Source organism: Hippopotamus amphibius, chromosome 2, assembly GCF_030028045.1.
Source record: "Hippopotamus amphibius kiboko isolate mHipAmp2 chromosome 2, mHipAmp2.hap2, whole genome shotgun sequence".
Classification (NCBI taxonomy): domain Eukaryota; kingdom Metazoa; phylum Chordata; class Mammalia; order Artiodactyla; family Hippopotamidae; genus Hippopotamus; species Hippopotamus amphibius.
The window spans coordinates 2,909,392-2,931,393 of NC_080187.1; positions in this window are offsets into that span (position 1 = coordinate 2,909,392).

Below are 22,002 nucleotides of genomic sequence, written 5' to 3' on the forward strand. Positions count from 1 at the left end.
ATCTTATTAAACATGAACTCATGCCTGCCACCCAGTCACTTCAGGCTTTTCTTTTTTTCTTTTTTTTTGCCAAGAGACCACCCTGCACCAGGAAGCAATGGGACTGCTTTTACACTCTAGGGCAGGAAAAATACATTCAGCACCTGGGTGGTCCAGTGGAGGCATCTCTTGGCATTTCTCTGCCTAATTCTGACAGTAAGTAGACAAATCAGCAGCCACAGCCTGAGGAGGGCACAGCACCTGGGGGCTCAGGACACTTGGGGATGTTCTGAGGGGCTGGGTCAGCCCACCACGTAAGCCACCTGGACCAGCAGAGGAGCTAGCAGGGGGTGTAAGACCGTAGAGGATGGAGAAGGTGAGCCTCACCGTCCGGCCTTGACACCCGTCTTAAGGACAGGGGCCCTAGAGGAAAAAAGTGATAGACTATATTCCTTTAAAATGAAGAATTCTGTTCATCGAAAGACACCGTTGGGCGATGGAAAGCAAGCCACAGCGTCGGGGAATGTGTTTGCCGCGTATTCATCCCACAGAAGACTCACGGCCAGGACATAGAAAGAACTCCTACAAATCAATGAGAAAAGACAATTCTTGAACAGACCCTGTTTAAAGGAGGGTTTCCAAGTAGCCACTAAGCGTGTGAAAAGTGCCCCAACTCCACGATTCCTGCGGGACATACAAGGACGTCTCCAGGCAGGCACCCGTAGGCGCCCACCAGAACGGCTGACATTCGAGACCCCGACGGCAGCTCGTGTCGGCGAGGACGTGGAGCAGCTGGAATGCTCTCCGGGCTGGTGGGCGTGTGGAGGGGTACAGCCACCTTGGAATTACCCACAAAGCTGAGTATACGTGGACCCCTGACCCCAGCAACTCGACCACCAAATGTGTGAACCAGCCAGAAGAGACAGACAAGGATAATCCCGTCTGCTCTGCTTGAACCAGCCAAAAAAGCTAGCAACTGCCCGAATGTCCACTGTCAGTAGAACGAGTAAACTAACCGTGGGGTCCGCGCCACGTGCACAGCCCTGGTGGTAACAGACCACAGAGTTCAAGCAACAACGTGGGCACCTCCTGGACAGCGTGCTGAGTGCAGGGAGCCACAGGAGGAAGACCACGTTCTGTCTGATTCCATTTACGTGGATTTCAAAACAAGCAAGCCTAACCTGTGACTTTGGACGTCAGGACCGCGGTTACCAGGGGCAGCTAGGGACTGGCGGGGTGTGGGGGCTTGGGTCGTGTCGCGAGGATCTGGTCTGTGAGAACCCGTGGAGGTGTGCGTTTTGGGCTCCACACTGCTCTGTGTGGTAAGGGGTGGTCGGTGGTATCTGGTTAGCGGTTAGTGCTTAGTGATCCGTGGGCTTGTGCCCTTGGTCCCCCGGCTCTGCCTGGCCCCTGGATCGCCCTCTGGGCTGTAATCTATCCCTGTGGTCCCGGACCTGGCCCGTCTGGCTGGGCCTGGCACGTGCTTTCTGGCTGCTGGTTGGGGGTTTCCTGGCCTCAGGGTCTCGTGATGAATGACCCTGGCGGTCGTGGCTCTGCACCCCCTGTTCTGGGTGAGAGCATCTTCCCTGATGTTATGGGCTGAACTGTGTCCCCCTAAATCCACGTGCTGAAACCCTGAGCAATTCCCAATGTGACCGTATTTGGAGGTGTGCCCTTAGGGAGGTCATTAAGGTTAGATGAGGTCGTAAGGTGGGGCCCTGATCTGATGGAACTAGTGTCCCTGAAAGAAGAGGGCGAGGTACCCGAGCTCTGTCTCTGTCCCCACAGGCAAGAGGCCACGTGAGGACACGGACAGAGGCGGCCACCTGCGAGCCAGCGAGCGCGCTCTCCCCAGAACCCAGTCCCAACGGGCGGCACCGTGATCTTGGACCTCTAGCCTCCAAAACCGAGAAAAGATGTTTCTGCTGTTTAAGCCGCCCAGTCCGCGGTAGTTTGTTATGGCCGCCCGCGCAGGCTGAGACACCGCCACCCAGGGGTCTCCCCGCCCCGGAGGGCTGGGTGGACGCCCTCGGCTCCCACTTTGGCCTGGTGCAAGCACCCCCTCTGCGAGGGCAGAGGGCAGTGATACAAGACCAGCAGATACAAGACAGGCCTCTGAGACTGAAGGTGCTGGATCTGAAGCTCGCCTCCGGCACTGGCTGGCCTCGCTGCGCAGCCTCCCGCAGCCTCAGTCTTCCCTGCTGCCAAATGGGTCATCAGCACCGCCGGCACCTTCTGGGGAGCGCTGAGCACCTGGGAAACACTCAGGAAAGGCAGCAGGCCGTCTGCACCCCGGGGACACAGCAGTCCAAGGCCTCCCAGGGGAGGGGCAGACTCTGGTCTGGGAAATGGCCCCTCATCACGAGGTCTGAGCTGTGATCCACTTCTGCACCGGAATGAGGGGGACCAGTCATGAAATTTGCCGATTTGGGGGGAGAGAGCAAAAACTGTCGCGAGGAGAGCTACCGAGGAGCAGGGCAGACCCTTCCCGCCTCTCTGTCTTTCTGAAAGAGGGTGTATACGGCACTGTTGCTCTTTAGCATGAGCAATTACAGCACAATGACGACTTCTCCCGGGGGCAAGAGCGGCAGGGCCCTGGGCTCCCAGCTCAGCGGCACATCTGCGCCCCTGCTTGGTCTGGAGTCCTGCCTGCCCCCGGGACTCCCGTGGGCCCCTTCGCTGGCATCTAGCGGGCCGGGGCTTCCCACCTCTCCTGCTCGCAGACCTCCTCTGGTCCTGACCCTGGAGGGGTCTGGAGTCCTGCCTGCCCCGGGGACTCCCCTGTGCCCCCATCCTTGCCCCCGACCCTGGGCCTGCAAAAGCTCACTGTACGACTCCTCCCTGTGGGTTGCTGGGTAGGTTCTGGAATTTTGGGTTTAATAACCACAAATCTGGGCTCAGTGGTGTTGCTGCAAAGTCCCTGCTCTGGATCTTTTCTGCCTCTGTATTTGAAGCCCAGACTGTGATGGGCTGCTCGCTCGGTATCTTCCAACAGCAAATAAATAACTGGATTAGAGTCACAGCTCCCGGGGAGGGGACACAGATTCTATTTGTGCACTGGGTGGAAGAGATTTCTCGAAAGTTAATTATAATGTAAGTGTAAAATATGCCTCTTCTGCGGGAGTGTCTTGCCTCGTGCATAATTGCTTCACCGCTCTCTCCCAATCACTCCCTTACGACGCCTCTGTGTGCTGTGAGCGATTAATTTATAGGCTGATAATAGGCTAAAACAATATTTAAAGTCATTTTGCCCAACGTAGCTTTTAAGGAGGGCTTGAGATGGTAATTATTTAAAGGCCCATTTTATCACTGAGTCATCACCCCATTGCCCCTCCCTGGCCCGGCACCTCGCTAGTCCCATCTCTGGACCCGTTTGTTCCTCAGCAGGTGCGCCGGGCTCCTGGGATGGCCCTCATCTGGCAGCGGTGACGCTAGAGAACGCATGGGCCCCGGCTGGGAGTGGGGCGCCCTCGGAAGACGGACGCCCGGCTCTGCGGGCTCCGCATTATCTAAGTCGGGACAGAATTGATGGGCCACTCAGGAGGCGAGGACTCTGCGGCCCAGGTTGCAGGAGAAGATGCTTGGCTGCCCACCCTGGGCCTGGGGGAGGTGCAGGGCTGCGGAGCGTACTCTAGTTTTATGGCTCAGCCATGGAGGGGAGAGAATGGTCACCTTCTTCTCAGGACATCCATGCACGATTGCACAAAACCGTCCCACCACGGGCGGGCTGGCACCTGCCGCTGGGCCTCTTTCTTCCCTGGCCTGCGATTCGGAAGCACAGAGACAGCTCAGTTTGGAAGGGGCTTGGAAACCAGGATGAAGGGGCAGGGGTGGCTTTGACGGAGGGGGCGCCACGGGGACATTGCTGGGACGAAGGGGAGCTGTTTTATCTGATTTTTAACACCTGCATTGCATCCTAGGGAACCCCTTAAATGTCCAGCCCCCCAGCCCAGGGCTGTCTTTGGGTACCTGGTGAGGGGCACGTGGGCAGCCTCCCAGAGGCTGGGCCTGGGCTTTGGGATCAGATGGAGCTGGGGCTGGATTTCAGCTTTGCCGCCCCCAGGGTGACTTTGGGAACCTCAGGAGACCCCTGGGCGTTGCGCCTGCGCCGTGCAAGCAGGGCGCTACCCGCTGCCAGGGAAGCCTGGAGGGTGTTTGGGTGGGCTGCAGGGTGCACGGCCCCCAACGCCGCCCGCACCGCTGAGGAGGACTCCTGGGCTCCGCTAGGTTCTCAAAGACCACCCCCCCATCAAAGAAACGGGGGATACCCTGGTGCAGAGGGCTGGGTTGAGGTGGACTGGGAGCCCGTAGCACCCAGGGAGTTGGGTGAGGGGTCTCACCCCCCGGAGGGGTCCTCCGAAGCTGCCCCCACTGCCCCCAGGGTGGACGTGTGCTCCTCCCAGGATCACGGCTACCTCTGTGGCGCGTGAAGGCTCTCGCCTGCTCCAAACTTCTTCAGGGCTGAAGTGTTCATGCCTGTCAAACCTTTATAAAATGCCTGGATTTCTCGTGTTTAATGTTCTGGCCCTTGTCTGACAATACTGGTGCCATGGCTTGGAAAAGTCTTCAAAGAGTCCACGAATGGTTAAGGGAAAATGAAGAGTCCCGGCATCACATCGTTTGCAAGAAATTGTCCTTTGGAGGCAACCAGACATCTGAGGTCTCGCCTTTTCTGGAATCGGAAGCAGTGGATGCTGGAGAGGGAGAGAGGGACCCCCTCTCCGCCCCCCATCAGGAAGCCAGCCTGGGCGGTGGGCTCGTGGGTGGGGGCGGGGCAGTGCTTTTGCCTGTAGGTGAGACGATCCCGCAGGAAGATGTCGGCTCTCCCGCTCCTGCTCTTGCCCTGGTGGGACTGAGAGGTCTGGTCTGCCCAGAGGGCACCAGAGGGAGAACAGGTGACTCTGGGAAAGTTCCTTCCCTTCCCTGGGCCTCGGTTTCCCCATCTGTACAGGGGGGTGGATGAGGTCATCTCTAAGCCATCTCTAAATTGTCACATTGTCCTCCAACTGTGACATTCTAGGAGCCTATGACCGGGAGTGTAGTAGGTGCTCAGGGATGCGGTGGTCATTCATTCATTTGACAAACCGGTGTGTGCGCAGAAGCCAGGCTTGGAGTGCGTCCCTGCAGGTAACTGGGCGTGAGACCCAGGCTTCTACGCCCGCCCCATCAGTGGGCACGCAGGCGGCAGGGCTGTGGTGGGTAGCAGTCTGGAGCGGGCCTCGACCGACCCTGGGAATTCTGGAAGAATTGGGGGTGGGGGAGGAGGGGTCCCAGGCCGGCAGGGGGAGGGGCTGGGGAGGGGAGAGCCCAGCAGGGGGTAGGCTCCTTAGGCAGGGCCCTGGGGGTGGGGGTGGTGGCTGGAGCGGGGGACACGGAGGAAGAGCAGGCCGTGACGTGACCTTTCCGGACCTGTGCCCCTGGATGAAGGAGGGTCCACCCAGCCCCTGTGTCAGCATCTCGTGGGGGACAGAGCGTGGCAGTGCTCCCATCCGAGGGCCGTGCATCCTCACCCACCTCTCCTCACTTCCCCGCTCGGCCTCTCCCCCGCAGGCCTGGCCTGGTGCGGGGCCCACGTCCATGCGTCTTCTGCAAAGAGCCTCATAAAAGGGGCCCAGACTGGAAATCAATTCTTTAAAGCTGGAATCAATAACAATAACTGATATTAACACTGATCATCCTTCCTCTGTTGCACGTTGCACTTAGGGCAGGGATGAATCGTGTCTAGGGACTGGTGGAGGCTGTTCAGTGGCGCGGCAGGGGGCAGGCCTCGTGCCAGGCCCGGGCTGGGTGGGGCGGGAGCCCTGTGCCCCGGACACCTCCGGCTCCTGCCTCTTCGGTTGAACTTGTCCCAGACCTGGTTTCCCCATCACGGTCCCCACGTGACTGGGGTCATCCGGTGCACAGATTTGGGGAGGGCTGACCTCAGCAGCTGGGGGGGGCACGTGGAGGGGGAGGGAGTGGGGGGAGGGGAGCGGCGGGGGCATTTCCACAGGGCGGGGGGTGGCTCCTGGACTTGGGTTCCGCCTGCCTGTGGGGTGAAGGGCGGGCGGGCCCCTGCCCGTGGGGCGCCCGGGTCTGGAGGGGAGAAGGAGGGAGAGCAGGGCACAGGGAATGGCCAGCAAGGCCCCTGGCAGTGCCCAGAGCTAGGTGGCCCCGGCTCGGGCTGGCGTGTTGCGGGGTTCTCCTGGAGCCGGCCCAGGGATTTGGTCAGGGTCTAAGAGGGGGAGCCCACAGTCGGGCAGGGGTGCCTCCCTGGAAGGGCATCAGACGTGGCACTCGGGGCCTGGGCAGTGAACCCTCCCTCCCCTCCGAGAGAAACCACCGCTAACTCCCATGTCCCAGGTGTGTAACTGGGGGCCAGGAGGGGCCCACGAGGTCTTCACTTTAATGGGGGCAAATTAGGATACAGGCCCACGGCCTCTGCCTGCCAAGCCCTCTCCCCTCTCCCCATGCCCCAGCAGGGATGCAGTGTGAGTTGAGAGCAGGGTGGCAGGGGGGTAGGTGTGACACTCCTGCCTTTAGATACAATGCATCCAGGAAGGCCGGCCAAGGGGGAGGGCGCCGAAGATTGTGTGCATGTGCACATGTGCGTGTGTGTGCGTCCATGTCCGTGTGCCAGTGCTCTGAGGACACAATTGGAAATTATTTATTATACAGTGTTAAATGGCTGGGTATATACACAATTAGACATTTTCTGTGTATTCGTTGCAAATCTTCTGCAAAAAATACATACTGAAACATAGAAGTTAAATATGGAAATGGAAGGGAAAGGTCAGGAATACTCTAGAGGGAAGAGGAAAGAGAAGAGTGTCTTAGGAGCCAGAGAGAGAGAGAGAGAGAGAGATGTTGGTTGCGTGATGTGAGCCTGAGCTTCCTGGCAACCACAGCAAGGAAAGAAAGAAGATGGGTTTGCACTTCTGGCCAATGGGAGGAAGCGTTCCCCCGGGGACTAGTTTCCTTGGGACTAGGGTTCAGCACTGGTTTGTCAGATGTGTCCTTATGAAAGGGGAAGAGTGTGGTCCATGCCTTCAAAAGACTTTTTCTTCTAAGGTCCCTCAACAGGGGCTGAGAGATTCCCATGAGGCAAGAGGTCAGCCGAGCAGACACCTTGACATTCTGGATCTGGAACCCCACGTGGACTTGACAGAGTAGCCCCGGGATGGGACCCGCTAGCTTCCTCACGGGCTCGGCGACCACCCCCATCGAGTGCCTGGTTAGCAATCACCAGGCGAAGGAACGGGTGCTCCCTTCTCTCCACAGAGGGAGGCGGGATCCCAGGGGTAAGGGGCTGGGGGTCTCCAAGCGGGCCTGTGACTGGCTGGGCTGGGTTGCTCTTGGTCTGTGGCCCTGGGAGACTGGCCCAGCCCTGGAGGCGGGGGTGGGCTCTTTCCTGCAGCCGGCTCTGTCTCCCAGACTCCCAGGCCTGGTCCCTACCCATACCCAGCTTCTGCCAGCCATCCCCCACTGTCCCCACTGCCCCCGACAGCCCCCACTGCCTCTGGGCGAGCCAGCCTGCCGGGGCCGTGTTTATCCACTGTCCATAGCCTTGATGTGGGCAGACAGGACCGGTGGGAGGGATGGGAGATAAGGGTGGGCCTCAGGACCAAAGGTGACGAGCTCGCCCCACTCAGCCCAGGACTCTGTTTACTGTCCCCGAACTTTCACCCGCCCGCCCCGTGGGACACGGGGCCGAGCTGTGGGGCGCTCCTCAAGGCCCCTGATCTTGGCTCCGGGAAGCCTGCGGGCTCAGCTAGGCTGCTGGAGGGATCCGCAGTGAACACGATCAGATAAAAACGGCCGGACTTGCTAGACTTGCCTGCTCACCCTGTGTGCCCTTCCCTCGTGCGGCTCTCACAGCCAATCAGGTGTGCTGTCCCCGCCGACGGACAGATGGGAAAACTGAGGCTCAGAGAGGCTAAGCTGCCACCTAGGCACCCTCCTAGTCAAATGTCAGGATCGGGGTTTCGGTCCATGTCGTTCTGACGCTTTGGGGGGAGCACGGTGCTGTCTCTGGGTCCGGGAGGTGTCAGGGGCTGCAGTTGGCAGTGCCCAGGCCAGCAGGGGTGAGGTAAGGGGACAGCCCCCAGACCGGGCCCATGCACGGCAGGTACAGGTGAGCAGGCAGGGCTCACGCACGCCCTCGCAAAGCACCCACTGTGCGCTGGTGCCTCGAGGGTGCAGACGCAGAGCTGGGAGAGCAACCCTGCCCTGTGGACCTTCGTCAAGCATGGGAACAAACCTCAGAGACAGAAGGAGCTGAGGCACCGCTTGCTGGTGGCTTGCTGGGGGCTCTGGGACCGACCTTCAGTCTGGTCTCTTCCCTGCACTGCACGTACATTCCGCTTCATCCCACTATCGTGGCCCCCCACCTACCCACGAGGCCGAAACCGTGCTGGGGGCAGGGCTCCACCCTGGGGCACCACCTCCCGGCCCCTCTTCCTTCCAGGGTTGCAGCAGGGAGGGGGTGGAATCAGCTTCCAGGAGACCGACACCTGGAAGAAGATTCTGGAATGCTGGCAGGGCCAGGAGGGAGGGTCTCCCCGGTGCTGTCCCGTGACTGCCCGGAGGATAAAGAAACCGCAAACTGCCTTCTGTGCGGCTGAGGATTCGGGGACCAACTTCATCGCCAGCTCTGCCTGAAATCCTCTCCTCCTGGGAGCAGGGATGGGGCTCGGCCCTGGACCACACTCTAGTTCCTCATCACACCCCCATCATAAAGGGGCCGCCATCTGCGGGCTAAGGGGCCCTCACGTGGCCCTGCCCAGGCTGACCCCGCCCACTCCTGAAGCATCTCTGCAGCTGACCCTGCTGGAAGGCCTCTTCTGAAACGCTTCTCCCTGGCTAAATTTGGCGCTGGTTTGGACACTGTCTCCTCCAGGCAGTCCTCCCTGATTGCCCAGGTCGTTTAGATGTCTTTTCTACATATGCCAGGAACATCTGGATTGTTTACTCTTCTGACACACCCCAACAGACACGCATAGTGCCTCTTCCCCAGCGTGGTCCCTGGAGTGCTCAAGCGCGCTTCCTGCAGAAGGTCAGGGGGTAATCTGGGAGAGTCCTGTTGGAATCAGGGTGGGGTCTGCACCTGTGCTGCCTCCTCCTGGACCACGAGCACGTGCCAAGCAGAGCAGCTCCGCGCGTCTTCCCCTCTGCGGGCATCCTCTGATCTGGTTAACACCGTAGGTGCTCAGTAATGCTTGACAGGCTGATGTCAAGATTCCTGCATGAAATGCACCTGCCCCAGCGGCCCAGGGGATCATGACCCTGAATTTAAGCGCCAAGGGTCTACACCTCTGCACCCTGGCTTCTGCACGCCCACGCCTCCCTCGGGGGCTGGCCGACCTATTTCTGGGGGCTTCTAGGAGTGCAGGGCCAGTTAACATGGGGAGGTTTGGAGATGGGGAGATGGGCGTTGCTTGAGAAATATCTCCCGGGGCTGTGGAGCAGGCTGGAGCCGGGAGAGACAGCAAAGGGCTTATCTTCCCCCTTTGTACACTTGGCCCCCCCGGAGCAGCGCACCAAAGGGGCGAAGACTGAGAACGGCTTTGGGGGATGTTTCTTTCTCAGGGGTCCCTCGGCCAAGCCAGGTGGGAAGGGCTGGGGAGGGAGAGAGAGGGAGCCTGGGTCTGGGCAGGGTCGTGGGCTGAGGGTCGCTGCAGACACTTTGAGGATCTTCCATTGATCACCAGTGGAGTTTCCTGTGAGCAAAGGGACTGAACTTTGTATCTATGAGGACTCTCTAGACAATCTGGTCAGCCTGGCTATCCTCGGGAATGTTTTCTGAGTTTCCCTATGGTCTGTGATTGCATTCGACCCCCCACGCCCTCTCCCTGCATTTGCGATGGAAAGAGGGAGGGTTTCCACGTTGGCTGAGGGCAGAGCCGGCCACGTACAGGAGGTCTTCTGTGACCTCCCTGGATGCAGCCCGGAAGAAGGCGGCCCCCTCAGTCACCTTCCTTCTCTGAGCTCTGGGGCCTTCATACAGCCGAGTTTGTGCACCTGGAGTTTCAGGGAGTAACGCTACAAGTTCAGAGCATATTGTGCGGCCAGAGGTCAGAGCGAATCCGTGCCCAGTCTGGCCTCAGTCTCCTAATCTCTAAAATGGGGATGGTCACCTTTCCCAGCAGGGCTATCCCACAGTAGCGGGGCTAACCTGGGAGCCAAGGAGAGCGAGGGCTCACCAGCACCGTGAATGGCGGTTGGGGGCCGTCCCATGTCCCTGACTGATGTTCTGCATTTCTTTGGCTGCAGGCGAGCCCTACGGGAGGTGCTGGGGAGTTAAGGTCCCATGAATGAACTTCAAGCAGGGTGTTGGTGGGTGGGTGCCCCTGGAAGGGGACAATTCTGCGGTGTGCGCCTTAGCTTCATAGAGGCTCCCAGGGTACTGAGCTCCCATTGCCTGCAGCAGAAACCCATTCCAGAAAGCAGCTTCCTTGTTTTCCCATCTTTCCCAGTCTCTCTGCCCCGCTTCTGCTGTGCTTCCAGGAATCACTGGAAGGTGCATCCTTCCAGTGTAGGAAGTACTGTAGGTACATCCTTTTCTCCCGTCTGCTTTAAGCAGGGACATGGCTAAGAAAGAGGATTGCTGGTTTTTCAGCCTGACCTGCAGGAGAGTGGAGAAGACCAACTTGGTAAGTGTGATTCTGGTGGGGGCAGGGAGAGTGGTGGGCTTCCTGGGGGTGGTACCCTTTCAGCAGAATCTAGAAACAACGGAGATGGGGGAAGTCAGAACAGAGCTCTGTGGTCCTGAGTCCCTCCACCACACCCCCACCCCCCAATGGCCCCTGACCCCCAGCCCCTGGACTGCCAAGCCGAGACCCTTGTGGCCAGAGGGGGTGTGGCAGCCTGGCCAACCAACGCTCGCTGGGTTCCAGGTCGCCTCCTCTGAACCTTCTTATTTGTGCAAAGTTAATGTCGTGTCATTAGTGGTTGGAAAGCTCAAGGGGAGTTAAACATTAAGCGGTGTGTGTACTGGGAAACGTGGTCTCTCACGCCCAGGCTGATGGTCAAGGCCGTGGCCTTTGGTCTGGGCTGTACAGTTCTCCGGCAGACAGGCTTTCCAAGTGACCGTTGTTGAAAGACGCTAACCTGGGAGTCCTATCTCCCAGGGTCTCAATGGGCCCAGCAGGGGTCCAGTTCCTCCAAGAAACTCCCAAATGCCCTCGTGGGCTGAGAACCTCTGGGGAGGGGAGCTGCTTGGGCAGCGTTGGGCCAAGGGCTGGGAGAGCATGGGGGCATCTTTCCCAGGGCCTAGGAGAGCAGGTGCCAGGTCCCATGTGAGGGTCTGGGGTGGGGGTGGGGGGCGAGGCAGCCCCCAGGCCTGGAAGGACAAGCAGTCTGAAGACTCCAGTGGGTGGGTCACAAAAGGGGGCTCTGGCCATTCCTCCCTCTTCCCCACCCCCCGCCCCTCAGCACCTCCATCCCTGCTTCCCTCCCTCCTTTCCCTCCTTTCTTCCACAAACTCTTCTCAAAAACATCATCTCTTACATCACTCTGTGCCGGATGCAGCCTGAACAGAACCAGGTCTCTGCCTCTCCAGGGAGCCCCAGTCTTGGGGGGCAGCTAAAGCAGGCTGTTTGGATGCGGCATGGTAAGTGCTTGGACAGGAACACACGGGAGGCTGCACCTTTGAGCTGTGCCTTCAGCACAGGTAGGATCTGAGTATTCAGACGGACCGGAGGGTGTTACCTCTAGAACATGCAAAAGTCAGGGGGTAGGAAGCACCAGGGTAGGCAGGGAGGCAGCTCAGCAGGAAGCCCTGGTGAGATGGTACAGAGACAGTGCGCTACACAACCTCAGCACACAGGCCTGTGGGTCAGGCTGCATCCGTGGGGAATGCCTGCACCCCTGGTATGTTTTATAAGCATCTGTTTTTGTGTCTGACTCAGGGACAGGCATCCGGTTAGTGTATCTGTACGCTCTGGGACTAGTGGGCAGTAGGACAAGTGGTGGGAGCTGAGTGAATTCTGAATAAGCAAATGGATGGATGGATGGACGGATGGATGGATGGATGGATGGATGGGTGGATGGATGAGTGGATGAGTGGATGGATGGGTGGATGGCTGGGTGGATGGATGGTTGGATGGGTGGATGGGTAAATGGGTGGATGGATGGGTGGATGGGTGGGTGGATGGATGGGTGGATGGATGGCTGGCTGGCTGGGTGGATGGGTGGATGGATGGGTGGATGGCTGGATGGATGGATGGCTGGGTGGGTGGATGGATGGATGGATAGGTGGGTGGGTGGATGGATGGGTGGATGGATGGCTGGATGGCTGGGTGGATGGATGGATGGATGGCTGGATAGCTGGATGGATAGATGGATGGGTGGATGGATGGATGGATGGATGGCTGGGTGGATGGATGGTTCCTTTTTATCCACCATGTCAGTTCAAATCAAAAATTGCAGATTTTCACAGGGAGTCGTAAAACCCACCTGTTGAGCCACCTCTGCTGGCCTGGTCTGTTAACAAACTCCCTCTTGCCTTAAACGAAGCTCCACAGGGGCCCCGTCTCCAGCTACTTTTGAGGTGATGTTTGCCAGACCCAGGGTCTTCCTCACTGTGGGAGGGGCAGCCCTCTCCTCAGGTGTAATTTTTGAAATGAGGTGAGGAGGTGATGGGAATTCTCCTTCCTGAGTGGTTCAGTGAAGGGAGAACTCTTTGACCACCCACCCCCACCGCCATCCCCACCCCCACCGCCATCCCCATCCCCCAGCCCACAGACTGACCTGAAGCTTGGAGAAGGTGTTTGTAATCCCTTAGGCTTCAGAACCTGGAGGCTAGGGGCTTCCCTGGGGGTACTTGCCTGTTAGTAACTAGAGAAGCATCCTTGCTCTTGTCAGTGGAACCTTCTGGAATGTCGGAAGAGGGGCCGGCCTTCAGGAAGTGGAGAACCGAGAGCTGGGGGCCCAGCTGGAGGACGGCCCGCAGGTGTGTGAGTCAGCCTGGGGCTGTGCTTCCCGGCCCAGCAGGGGCGGTCGGGGGCCTCTTTCCAGAAGACCCCCTGCCCTGGCAGGGGGTCCATCCTTCTACCCAGGCTGGCCATCTTTCAGGCTCCTCCGGTCCTGCTGTCTCACACGTGTCAGGGCCATGGGTCAAACGCAGGCTCAACCTGGCACCAATGGGTGAGGTTGGGGTCCCTGAAGGACAGCAGAGTGCACAGGAAGAGGTGGCTTTGGATGTTTTGGGAAGAACAGAGGTGTTTGTTCATTAGCTGGGCCCCCCAGCCATCCATCTAGGTGGCACAGAGGTGACCAAGGCCTGAAACAGGAGCAGACTCCAGAGTCAGTGCGGAGCAGGGAGGGGAGCAAAGGCTTGGGCATCAGAGCCGGGTCATGGACGTGACCTGGTCTGTGGGCCCTGGCTTCCCCACCTATTTGATGGAGGAAACCGCTACCACCCAGGCCAGGGGTCAGGGTGGAGAGCGCAGGGCCTGAGGTGGCGCCCGTCCCGGTGCAGGAGCTGCTGTCATCAGCACTTCATCAGGACCGCTAGCCAGGGGCCAAGGTCAGCTGGCTTGTCGTGACCTCAGCTACCAGCTCACCATGCATAGCTGAGCAGTGGGATTGGTTCTCTCATGGATGTCGTTGTAAACAACGTGGAGCTTGCAGACAGCACCAGTACCAGGGTCCGTCAGGCCCCGCTGCCTCCCTGCCCCCCCACCCCCGCACGGCCCAGCCCCGTGTGGGAGGCCTATAACCTCCCCAGCCCCATCTCCTCACCCCACCCCCGGATGTCGGATGTCGGGACTGGGAGGGCCGAGGGTGTGCTGGGTGCACAGTGGGGTACACGTGAAAGGAGAGGGGCCAGGGACGTGGCCTCTTAGCACTATTAATAAACATAGGGAAACACTGTCTTCAAAGCTCACGTTGCTTCTTGCAAAGTTTAAATATCACAGATTTCAATTTCGTGCCATTGGCAGTCAGTTCCAACTGTCCTGGGGTCGCTTGGACCCCAGGTGTCCCCCAAGAAATCTCGGGGCCTCTTGGCTGTGGGGCCCAGCCACAGAAGTGGAAAGAGGCCAAGGGACTCAGTGGGCGATGGGAAGTGGAGGCAGGTGGTCCGGCTGTGGTCAGAAAGCTCAGGTCAGTAGCGTAGCTGGGCACGGGCGGTCCCTTCACGGGCCCCTCAGGCCTGGGGGGCCCCCGCAGCTGTCCATTGCAGAGCTGAGGGTTCAGTGACCCCCAGTGACACTTGGGCCCAGCAGCTCAGCCTCAGCCCGAGGGCTCCACAGGTGACACGGGTAAATTAGCCTGGCCTGTGCTGGTCTGGGACCTGGAGGGGCAGGAGGAGAGAGCCTGGGAGACCCCTCCCCTCTGAACGGAGCCTCATCACCAGGGCCTGGGAGCTCAGGTCCAAGACAGATTTACAATTCAATTGTGAAATGGGATAAAATTAGGCATCCCCCTTTGGGCATCTCAATTTTCTTTTTTTAAAGGTTCTGTTCCTCTTAGTAAATTTATTTACTTCCTGATTAACTTTGATGTTGTGCTGACAGGCTGGGTGGGGGTGGGGGGGCCGGGCGGGCGAGGTCTGCCAAGCGCTTTCCTTCTCCGCTCCGGGAGACGCTCCAGGGAGGACCCAGTGGCCGCAGGAGCCGTGCAGCCTCGTGGCGGGGGCCGTGGCGCCTGTCTGTGAGGAAGCCGTCCTGCCTGACTCCCAGCTTTGCCGTTGACTGGCTGTGTGGCCCTCGGCAGGTTCTCAACCTCTCTGAGCCTGTCTCCCTCCAGAGGAAGTCGAATTCATAATACAGGTGCCAGGCCAGGGAAGGAGAGGTGTCCGAACAGACTGAGACCAGGCTTCAAGGCCGTGTGTGAGCACACGCACGCAAGCATGTGTGTTCCTGTGTCCTGGTGTTCACGTGTGTGTGTGTGTGTGTGTGTGTGTGTAGGGGGATCCGGGACACACAGCAGGTGGTGTGGAAGTGCGTCCAGGAAGGGAAGGAAGCAGACAGAGAGTCATCATGCTGTAGGGAGACAGGAGACAAGCAGGTGGACAAACGGGGAGGGGCTAGAGAGCCGGGGTGGGGGAGGGGTGGGGGAGGGGGAGGGGAGGCCTGGCGGCTGAGTCAGAAGCAGGCTGTAGCCATGTTGGTTGGGGAAGGAGCGGGCAGGGACTGCAAAGGCTCGGTGTTTTGGAGGGAAAAAGATGCCGCAGTGACCGGACCAGAGGAGAGGGGCCGGGAGATGCGGCCGGTCAGGCAGGGGCCAGAGCTGGGCTCCCTGGATGAGCTCTGGAGGGCTTCCTGGAGGAGGAGGATGCTTTTGATGGCTCTGGAAGGGTCAGCAGATTGTCTCCTCACACCTCATTGGCTGCGCCAGATGCCGTGGGAGAAGGAGGAGGGCGGGTGTCCCAGGAAGCTCCTCTGGTCGGGACCGCTCTCATCGGCAGGAGGAGGGGGACAGCCACCTGCCCCACACCCCCTGCCCCTTGGATCTGCCGCACCTGCTCCCTACTTCCAGGCCTCAGGCTGGATTTGGGCTCCAGGCAACTCTGCCCTTCCCTGGGGTGGGGGGGTGGGGGGGGTCCCAATTTCCTCCTAACGCATGTCCCTCCAGATGGCTGTTCCACAAGCCCCGTTCCACGTCCGTGAGGTCAGGGTGCCTGGTGAAATGCTTCCCACTAGATGTGGTTTGGGTCCAGCGGAAGGGGAGATGGCGGGCGTGGGGGCAGGCGCCGGTGCCCGCCTTGGGCTGCAGGTGCCCAGGATGTCTCAGCGTTGGTGTGGTCCAGCCTTGTCCCGGGGCAACAACATCCTGGCCCCGACTCGCCGGGAGTCAGCACAGCCCAGCTTCTGGAGCCTGCGGGGCCTGAACGTCTCAGCACCCGCGGCTGCAGACTGGTCGGCACAGTCTCCAGACGCCGGGCATCTTTGCCAGTGCTCCTCAGCACCCGGCCCTCCTGGGGGTCTGGAGCTGGACGGCACTCCATTCACTCATCTGCCACCCCAGCTCCCAGCTCCTGATCACTGGCTCATTCCCTCACTTTGGGTCACACAGCGCTGGACTCAAACCCCCCAGCCTGCTCACTGGGGAATGCGGGGGCAGCTGACATCTCAAGAGCCCAGCCCCAGGCCTGGCATGGAGGGACACCGCTGGCCCTTAGGACAGAGTCCAAACTCCTTGCCTGGGACACTCCGACCGCTTTATGCTCTGGCCATGTTGGCCGCCATCGGTCCTGGGAAAGGACTCACTCTTTCTGACGGTGCCCAGTATTCCTCCCCCTTCCCCTCGCCATCTGGACAGCTCCACCCTTCTTTGCAGTCTCAGCTTGGAAGGGACTTCCTCCAGGCAGCCCTTTCTGATTTCCCCAGTCTGGATTGGGCCTCCAAACAAGTGCACTCTGAGCTTGGCTTGGCCAGGATCCTACCACCAGAGGACCAGAGGACCAGAGTCCCCGGGGCCAGGACCCATTCATGCTCCCGGAGGCCCCACTGAGCCCAGCAAGGCCCGTGTCAAATGCTCAAGGAACAAGTGAAGGAATGTGGGAACTGAGAGGGCTGACCAGTGGCCACGGGGCTTCCTTTCGGATGCTGCTGACCTGCCCTGGCTGGAGGGACCGTACCTGAGGGGCCGTGAGCTGGGGAGGGAGAGGGGCTTGGAGCGGCCCTGGCACCCTGGGGAGAGACCCGCAAAGGAGGCTGGGTGATCGCGCCAGACCGAGGGGAGCGGAGGGGCCCTGGTCCTCACTGAGGCTGGCACCAGGTCGGCAGATGGCACTGGTGCCCATCAGGAGGGTTAGGCCACCTGCTCCCCGCTGGTGTCCAGATGGGTACTTCTGGGACAGAGAAGGGGGGTCCCCAAGACCACGTACACCCTCAACCCTCCTTGCAGACACCCCCTGACGTGTGCCCCAGGCAGGGCTGTCGGTCTGGTCCACGAGGCTGGGTCTAGCTCTGGACCGGAGTCTGGAAACCCGGTTGCTGGCTCCAGCCTGCCCCGGCTTGCTGTGTGTCCTTGGGTATGTCCCCTCCATGGCCTCGGCCTTGCCGACCGTGAAGGACCCCCAAGGCTCCCTCTACTGGTTAAAGGAAGATTGTCCCAAGTGGAGCCATGCATCCAGGGAGACCTGGGTTCCAATCCTGCCTCGGCTGCATATTGCTGTGTGACCCTGGGTGGGTGGCTGAGCCTCTCTGAGCCTCTGTTTGCTCTGTGCCTCAAGTGAGGGTTGTTGAGGGGGAGGGGTGATCGGTGCAAGGGCCTGAGCCACACAGGCCTTTCATGACCACACCCCAAGACCCCTTGATGGGGTGAGAGGGACCCCCGATGTGGAGGAGCAGGAGGACTGGCTTCTCTCAGCAGAGACCACGGGTTGGAGTGGCTGCGCAGCCCCGTGCAGCCGGCTCCTGCCTTTCTGGGAGCCACTTGCTCGTCTTAAAAATAAGACAAACCCACGCAGGGTGAGATCGGGGTGGAGACGTGGCAGACGCATGGCTGAGGTGTGTCCTGGGCCACCTTGGAGAGGACGCGGTGTGTGCATGTCCAGGAGCCTGCTGCAGAGAGCTCCAGGTGCTGGACACGGCAGGGCTGCCGAGTGGGTAACGGACCCCCGGCCCCTGGCCCGTGACTTGACCCCACACCTCCTCACTGGATCTGCACAGTGACCCCGGTTTTAGGGGAGAGGGGCTCCAAGAACCCCCGCACGCCCAGCATGTGCCTTCACAGAGCCCCCCGTGTGGCAGAGGGAAAACGGCAAGCCCACCAGGCCACGGCCCCTCCCTCGCTGGAGGGGAGCCCCACCTCCAGCTTGGGGATGGAGGGGCCAGGCAGTGCTTTTGGTAACCTCAGTCTCCCGCTCTGCAGAATGGGCACGGGTAAGGGGCCCTGCTCTCCCCTCCCCCGCACCTTGGTTATTGTGAGCAGTCAGTGAGGTCTGCAGTGGGGCTGGCGGCTCCAGAACTTTCTCCAAACTCTTTCGATGTCTAAGGATGAAGCTCACCCAGCATAAAATCACATAGACACAGTGTATTTCCCCTTTCCTATCTTCCTCAGAGGCAAGGGGCCCCCTGGATCTCTCAGTGGGTACCAGGTCCCAGGGGTCACCGTGGGGGATGCCGTGTGCCCCACGTACAGAGCCAGGACCCTTGGGGCAGTGCCGGAGGCAGACGTGAAGCAGCATCGCAAGCGTCGTCTCCTTTCCGAAGAGCCGTCCCGCTGTGGACCAGCTGTGAGGTAGTGAGCACCCTGCCAGTAGGGGTAACTAAGCAGAGATTAGATGGGCCTCTCTCAGAGGTGTGGTGCCAGATTCAAGGAGGCCACAAATTGATCTGGGAACCCACAACCTCAGCACTGAGCTCTCACCCCGGGGAAGGCGGGCAGGCCCACCGGGGACATCCAGCCGCCTCCCTGCCTCCGGCCACTCCAGGGAAACCTGACCCTTTGGTTGCTTGAAAGATGAGAGGAACTTGGATCTGATGTTTTGAAGAAGTGGCTTTTTATCAGAAAGCCCTCTGGGAGTCTGGGCCGCAACCAGTGAAATTATATCTGTTGTTTCAAGGAGGGAAGAAAACTTGGGCTGATGGTTATTGAGATTTATGGCTTCCCCTGAGCCTAATTGCCTCGCAATCTTTTTAACAGTTGGGCTAAGTGGTGCTGAGATGGACAACAAAGCCGAGGCAGCAGCTCGCTCTCCCTCCTCCCCCCTCCCCTCACTCTCCATCCCTCCTCCCTCCCCCTCTCTCAATCTCCCTCCCCCTCCTCCCTCGTTGCTCTCCCTCCTCCCCCCTCACTCTCTCCCCCCCTTCCTCCCTCTTTCCCTCCTCCCTCTCCCTCTTCCCATCTACATGGGGAGCACCCTGGACACACCACCAGGGAGGTGGTTGGGGCCTCCTGCTCATCTCGGGGAGAGAGGAGGTGTGAAAAGCCATTGGCGTTCAGGCCTCTGGATGAGGTTTGCTCCTGTTGCTGTTGGCTGGGGCCCTGGAGGGGGAGGGGGGCAGGGGGGAGGTGGCCATCCTAGCAGACGGCTGGGCGGCCCTGCAGCGTCTGAGCTCCTCTGAGCCTCCCGGGGCTGGGCGATGGCGGCCACGTTGTGGGCCGTGCCGCCCGGCGAGGCACTGCCTTCAGCAGGTGCTCAACAATGCTGAACACCCGGAGGCAGAAGTGGGACCCCAGAGCACAGCTCAGGTCAAATAAGGAAGAGCTTTCTAACCGGCTGCCTCAGTGGGAATGAGGCGCCCATCTCTGGAGGTGTGTAAGGGAAGCTGCATAACTTCCAGCCGGGAGGCAGGAGGGCAGTCTTCTGCATCACGGTGAGGCTGATCCAGAGCCTCTGACGAGGGCCGGGTCCCCCTCCTCCCTCTAGGCTTCCCCGTCCCTGCCTTCTTCCCTGTTCATCCTGCGGGCAGGTTGAAGGGCCAGCCCCTCTCCTTCTATGGCTGCCTCCCCGGCTGTCTCCCCAGGCCCCCAGCTGGGTGGGGATTCACAGTGGGTCTAGAGCATTTAGGGGAGGGGCACCGATACTGAGGTTGCTGGGCGGCCCCCAGGGGTGGTGAGGCAGGAGCACCCTCCTCCCTGAGGCTGGCTTCGGCTCAATGCCACGACTCCAGAGGTGAAGGTCGGCAGTGGGCTGGGGGGCCACACAGAATCCTGGAGGGCAGGGCCGCCATCGTGCCAGGTCCTGCTGGGCTGCCTGTGAGTCGAGGGCACTCCCGCCAGGATGGTGGAGTCTCAGGACCCCTGCACAAGGGGCTGGGGTCAGGGAAACCTCAGAGGGCATCAGATGCCCTTCCCAGCCCCCACAGGCACGTAGAAGAGCCGGCCAAGTCCTTCTGGGTGGGGTGGGGTGGGGTCTGCTCCTGTGCCAAGCCGCAGAGCCCCTGTGTCCGGAACCGCGTGGGCGCTGCACAGCCAGCCTCTCAGTTCCTCCCAATGCCCAGGGACACAGGTGGGGCCTGGACAGGTTGTCCAGTTCCTCATGCCCTCTAATGGGATTAGGGCCCCTCCCTGGCCTTCCTGGAGGTAGAGGAACTTCCCTGCCCACTGCAGCTGGGCTGGGCTTGGGCTAATGGCGTGCTGGTGGAGGTGAGCAGGGTACCTTCTGCATGTTGGCCTGCCTGCTCTCCTGTGCTTTGGGGATCTCTCCTGGCAGGAGCATGCCCTGGCGCCGCTGGTTCAGGGACCACAGCCTGCATCCTGAGGCCAACCCAGCCAAGCCGGCCCAGCCCACCAGAGCTGCCCTGACCCACAGAGCCACAAGTAAGGAAACCACTGTTGATTGTGGTAACCGAATTCTGGGTGGTTTGTTACACAGCAAGAGCTGACTCCTACATATAGGTACTATTATAATCTTCCAATGCCACCAATGAAGAAGCTGAGGCTCAGAGATGTCAGGTCACTCATCCGAGGCTGCTCAGCTTGAGGTGGCAGACAGACAGTCAAGCCCAACCACAGCATGAAGTAATCTGCCTTTTAGGCCTGGTGGGCAGTGTTTGGCAAGTGAGGGGCTTGGCAGCTCTCAGGGGGCTGGGCTCAGGCCCTGGTCTGAGGGAACACCTGGGCTGGGGGCCTGCAGCCGTGTCTCCTGTTCTCTCTCGGGACTTGCCCATTTTGTGGCCAGGCACCGAGACCCAGCACATTTATCTGCTGGACACCTTTCAGCCAGACCCCAGTGCCTCAGCCCTGGCCAAGGCTGCCCCCTCTGCCCTGCAACACTGTAGTGGCCTCCAGCTGGTACCTCAGCCACTTCTGGTCTCCACCTCGCAGCTGGAGGGACGAGCCTCAATCATCAGTCTGACCCTACCACCCTCTGCGGCTCCCCAGTACCCTGAGGCTCAAGTCCCAATGCCTTATCATGTTATCATGGCCCAAGAGGCCCTGGTGATCTGCCACGTGCACACTAGACCTAACTCCACCACTACACACACCACACATTAACAGCACCCTTACACTTTGACGTTCACACTCACCAATCTGCTCATCCACATACTCTCACCCTCACTTCCACACACTCAGATACATCCCCGCCATATTCACACCCACAGCCCCATATTCACACTTACACCCCCATATTCACACTTACACCCCCATATTCACACCCACAGCCCCATATTCACATTCACACCCCCATATTCACACTTATACCCCCATATTCACACCCACACTCCCATATTCACACCCACACCCCATATTCACACCCACACCCCCATATTCACAATACACCCCCTATATTCACACCCACACCCCCCATATTCACACCCACATGCCCCATATTCACACCCACACCCCCATATTCACACCAACACCCCCATATTCACACCCACGCCACACACACTCCCTCACCTGCTCCAGCGCCCAGCCTTGCTCCAGCCTCTTGGCCTCTGTACCTGCTCTTCCTCGGCCAGGAATGCCAGTCCCTTGCCTCCCCTCCCCAACTTGGCAACGTGGCCTCCTCCAGGAAGCCTTCCCTCCCTGCTCTTGGCCGGCCCCAGGTGCTTCCTGTGCGTTTCCTTCCAGCGCGTGTCCCGTGCGTTTCCATCACTGGTGACAGGTCCCGTGCCCAGCACACGGCAGGTGTGCACTAACGTTACCGGGTCACTGTTTACCACAGGGCATTGCTGGGTGGGTAGCCGGGGCCTTCTCAGCCCCAGGAGTGAGATGTGGTCTCTCCCGGGGACCTCCCCAGGCCCAGACTTCCCGGGAACCTCTGGGCTCCCCAGCTGTGGCCCCAGGGCTGACTATGTAGGGTCTGACCTCAGGGTCTCTGGTCCCATCAGCCCCCGCTTGTCCCCCCACGGCAATGCACCCACCTCCTCCTCCCCAGGAACAGACGTGATCCAGAAGATCCCTTCCCCCAAGATCCAGAAACAGGTGAGTGGATGGAGCTGGGCGATCTGACCACGCTGCACAGCGGCCAGTCATGAACCCAAAAATCTGATGGTCAGCCTGGCTTCCGAGAACCTTGGTCTCCGTGACGGGGACAGCAGACTTTCCCACGGAGGCCACAGGAACGTGAGATGCTGTCCTCCACGTATTACCTGTCCCAGGGGTAGTTACACTTTCTGTGCGGGGATCTGACCCCCCCCA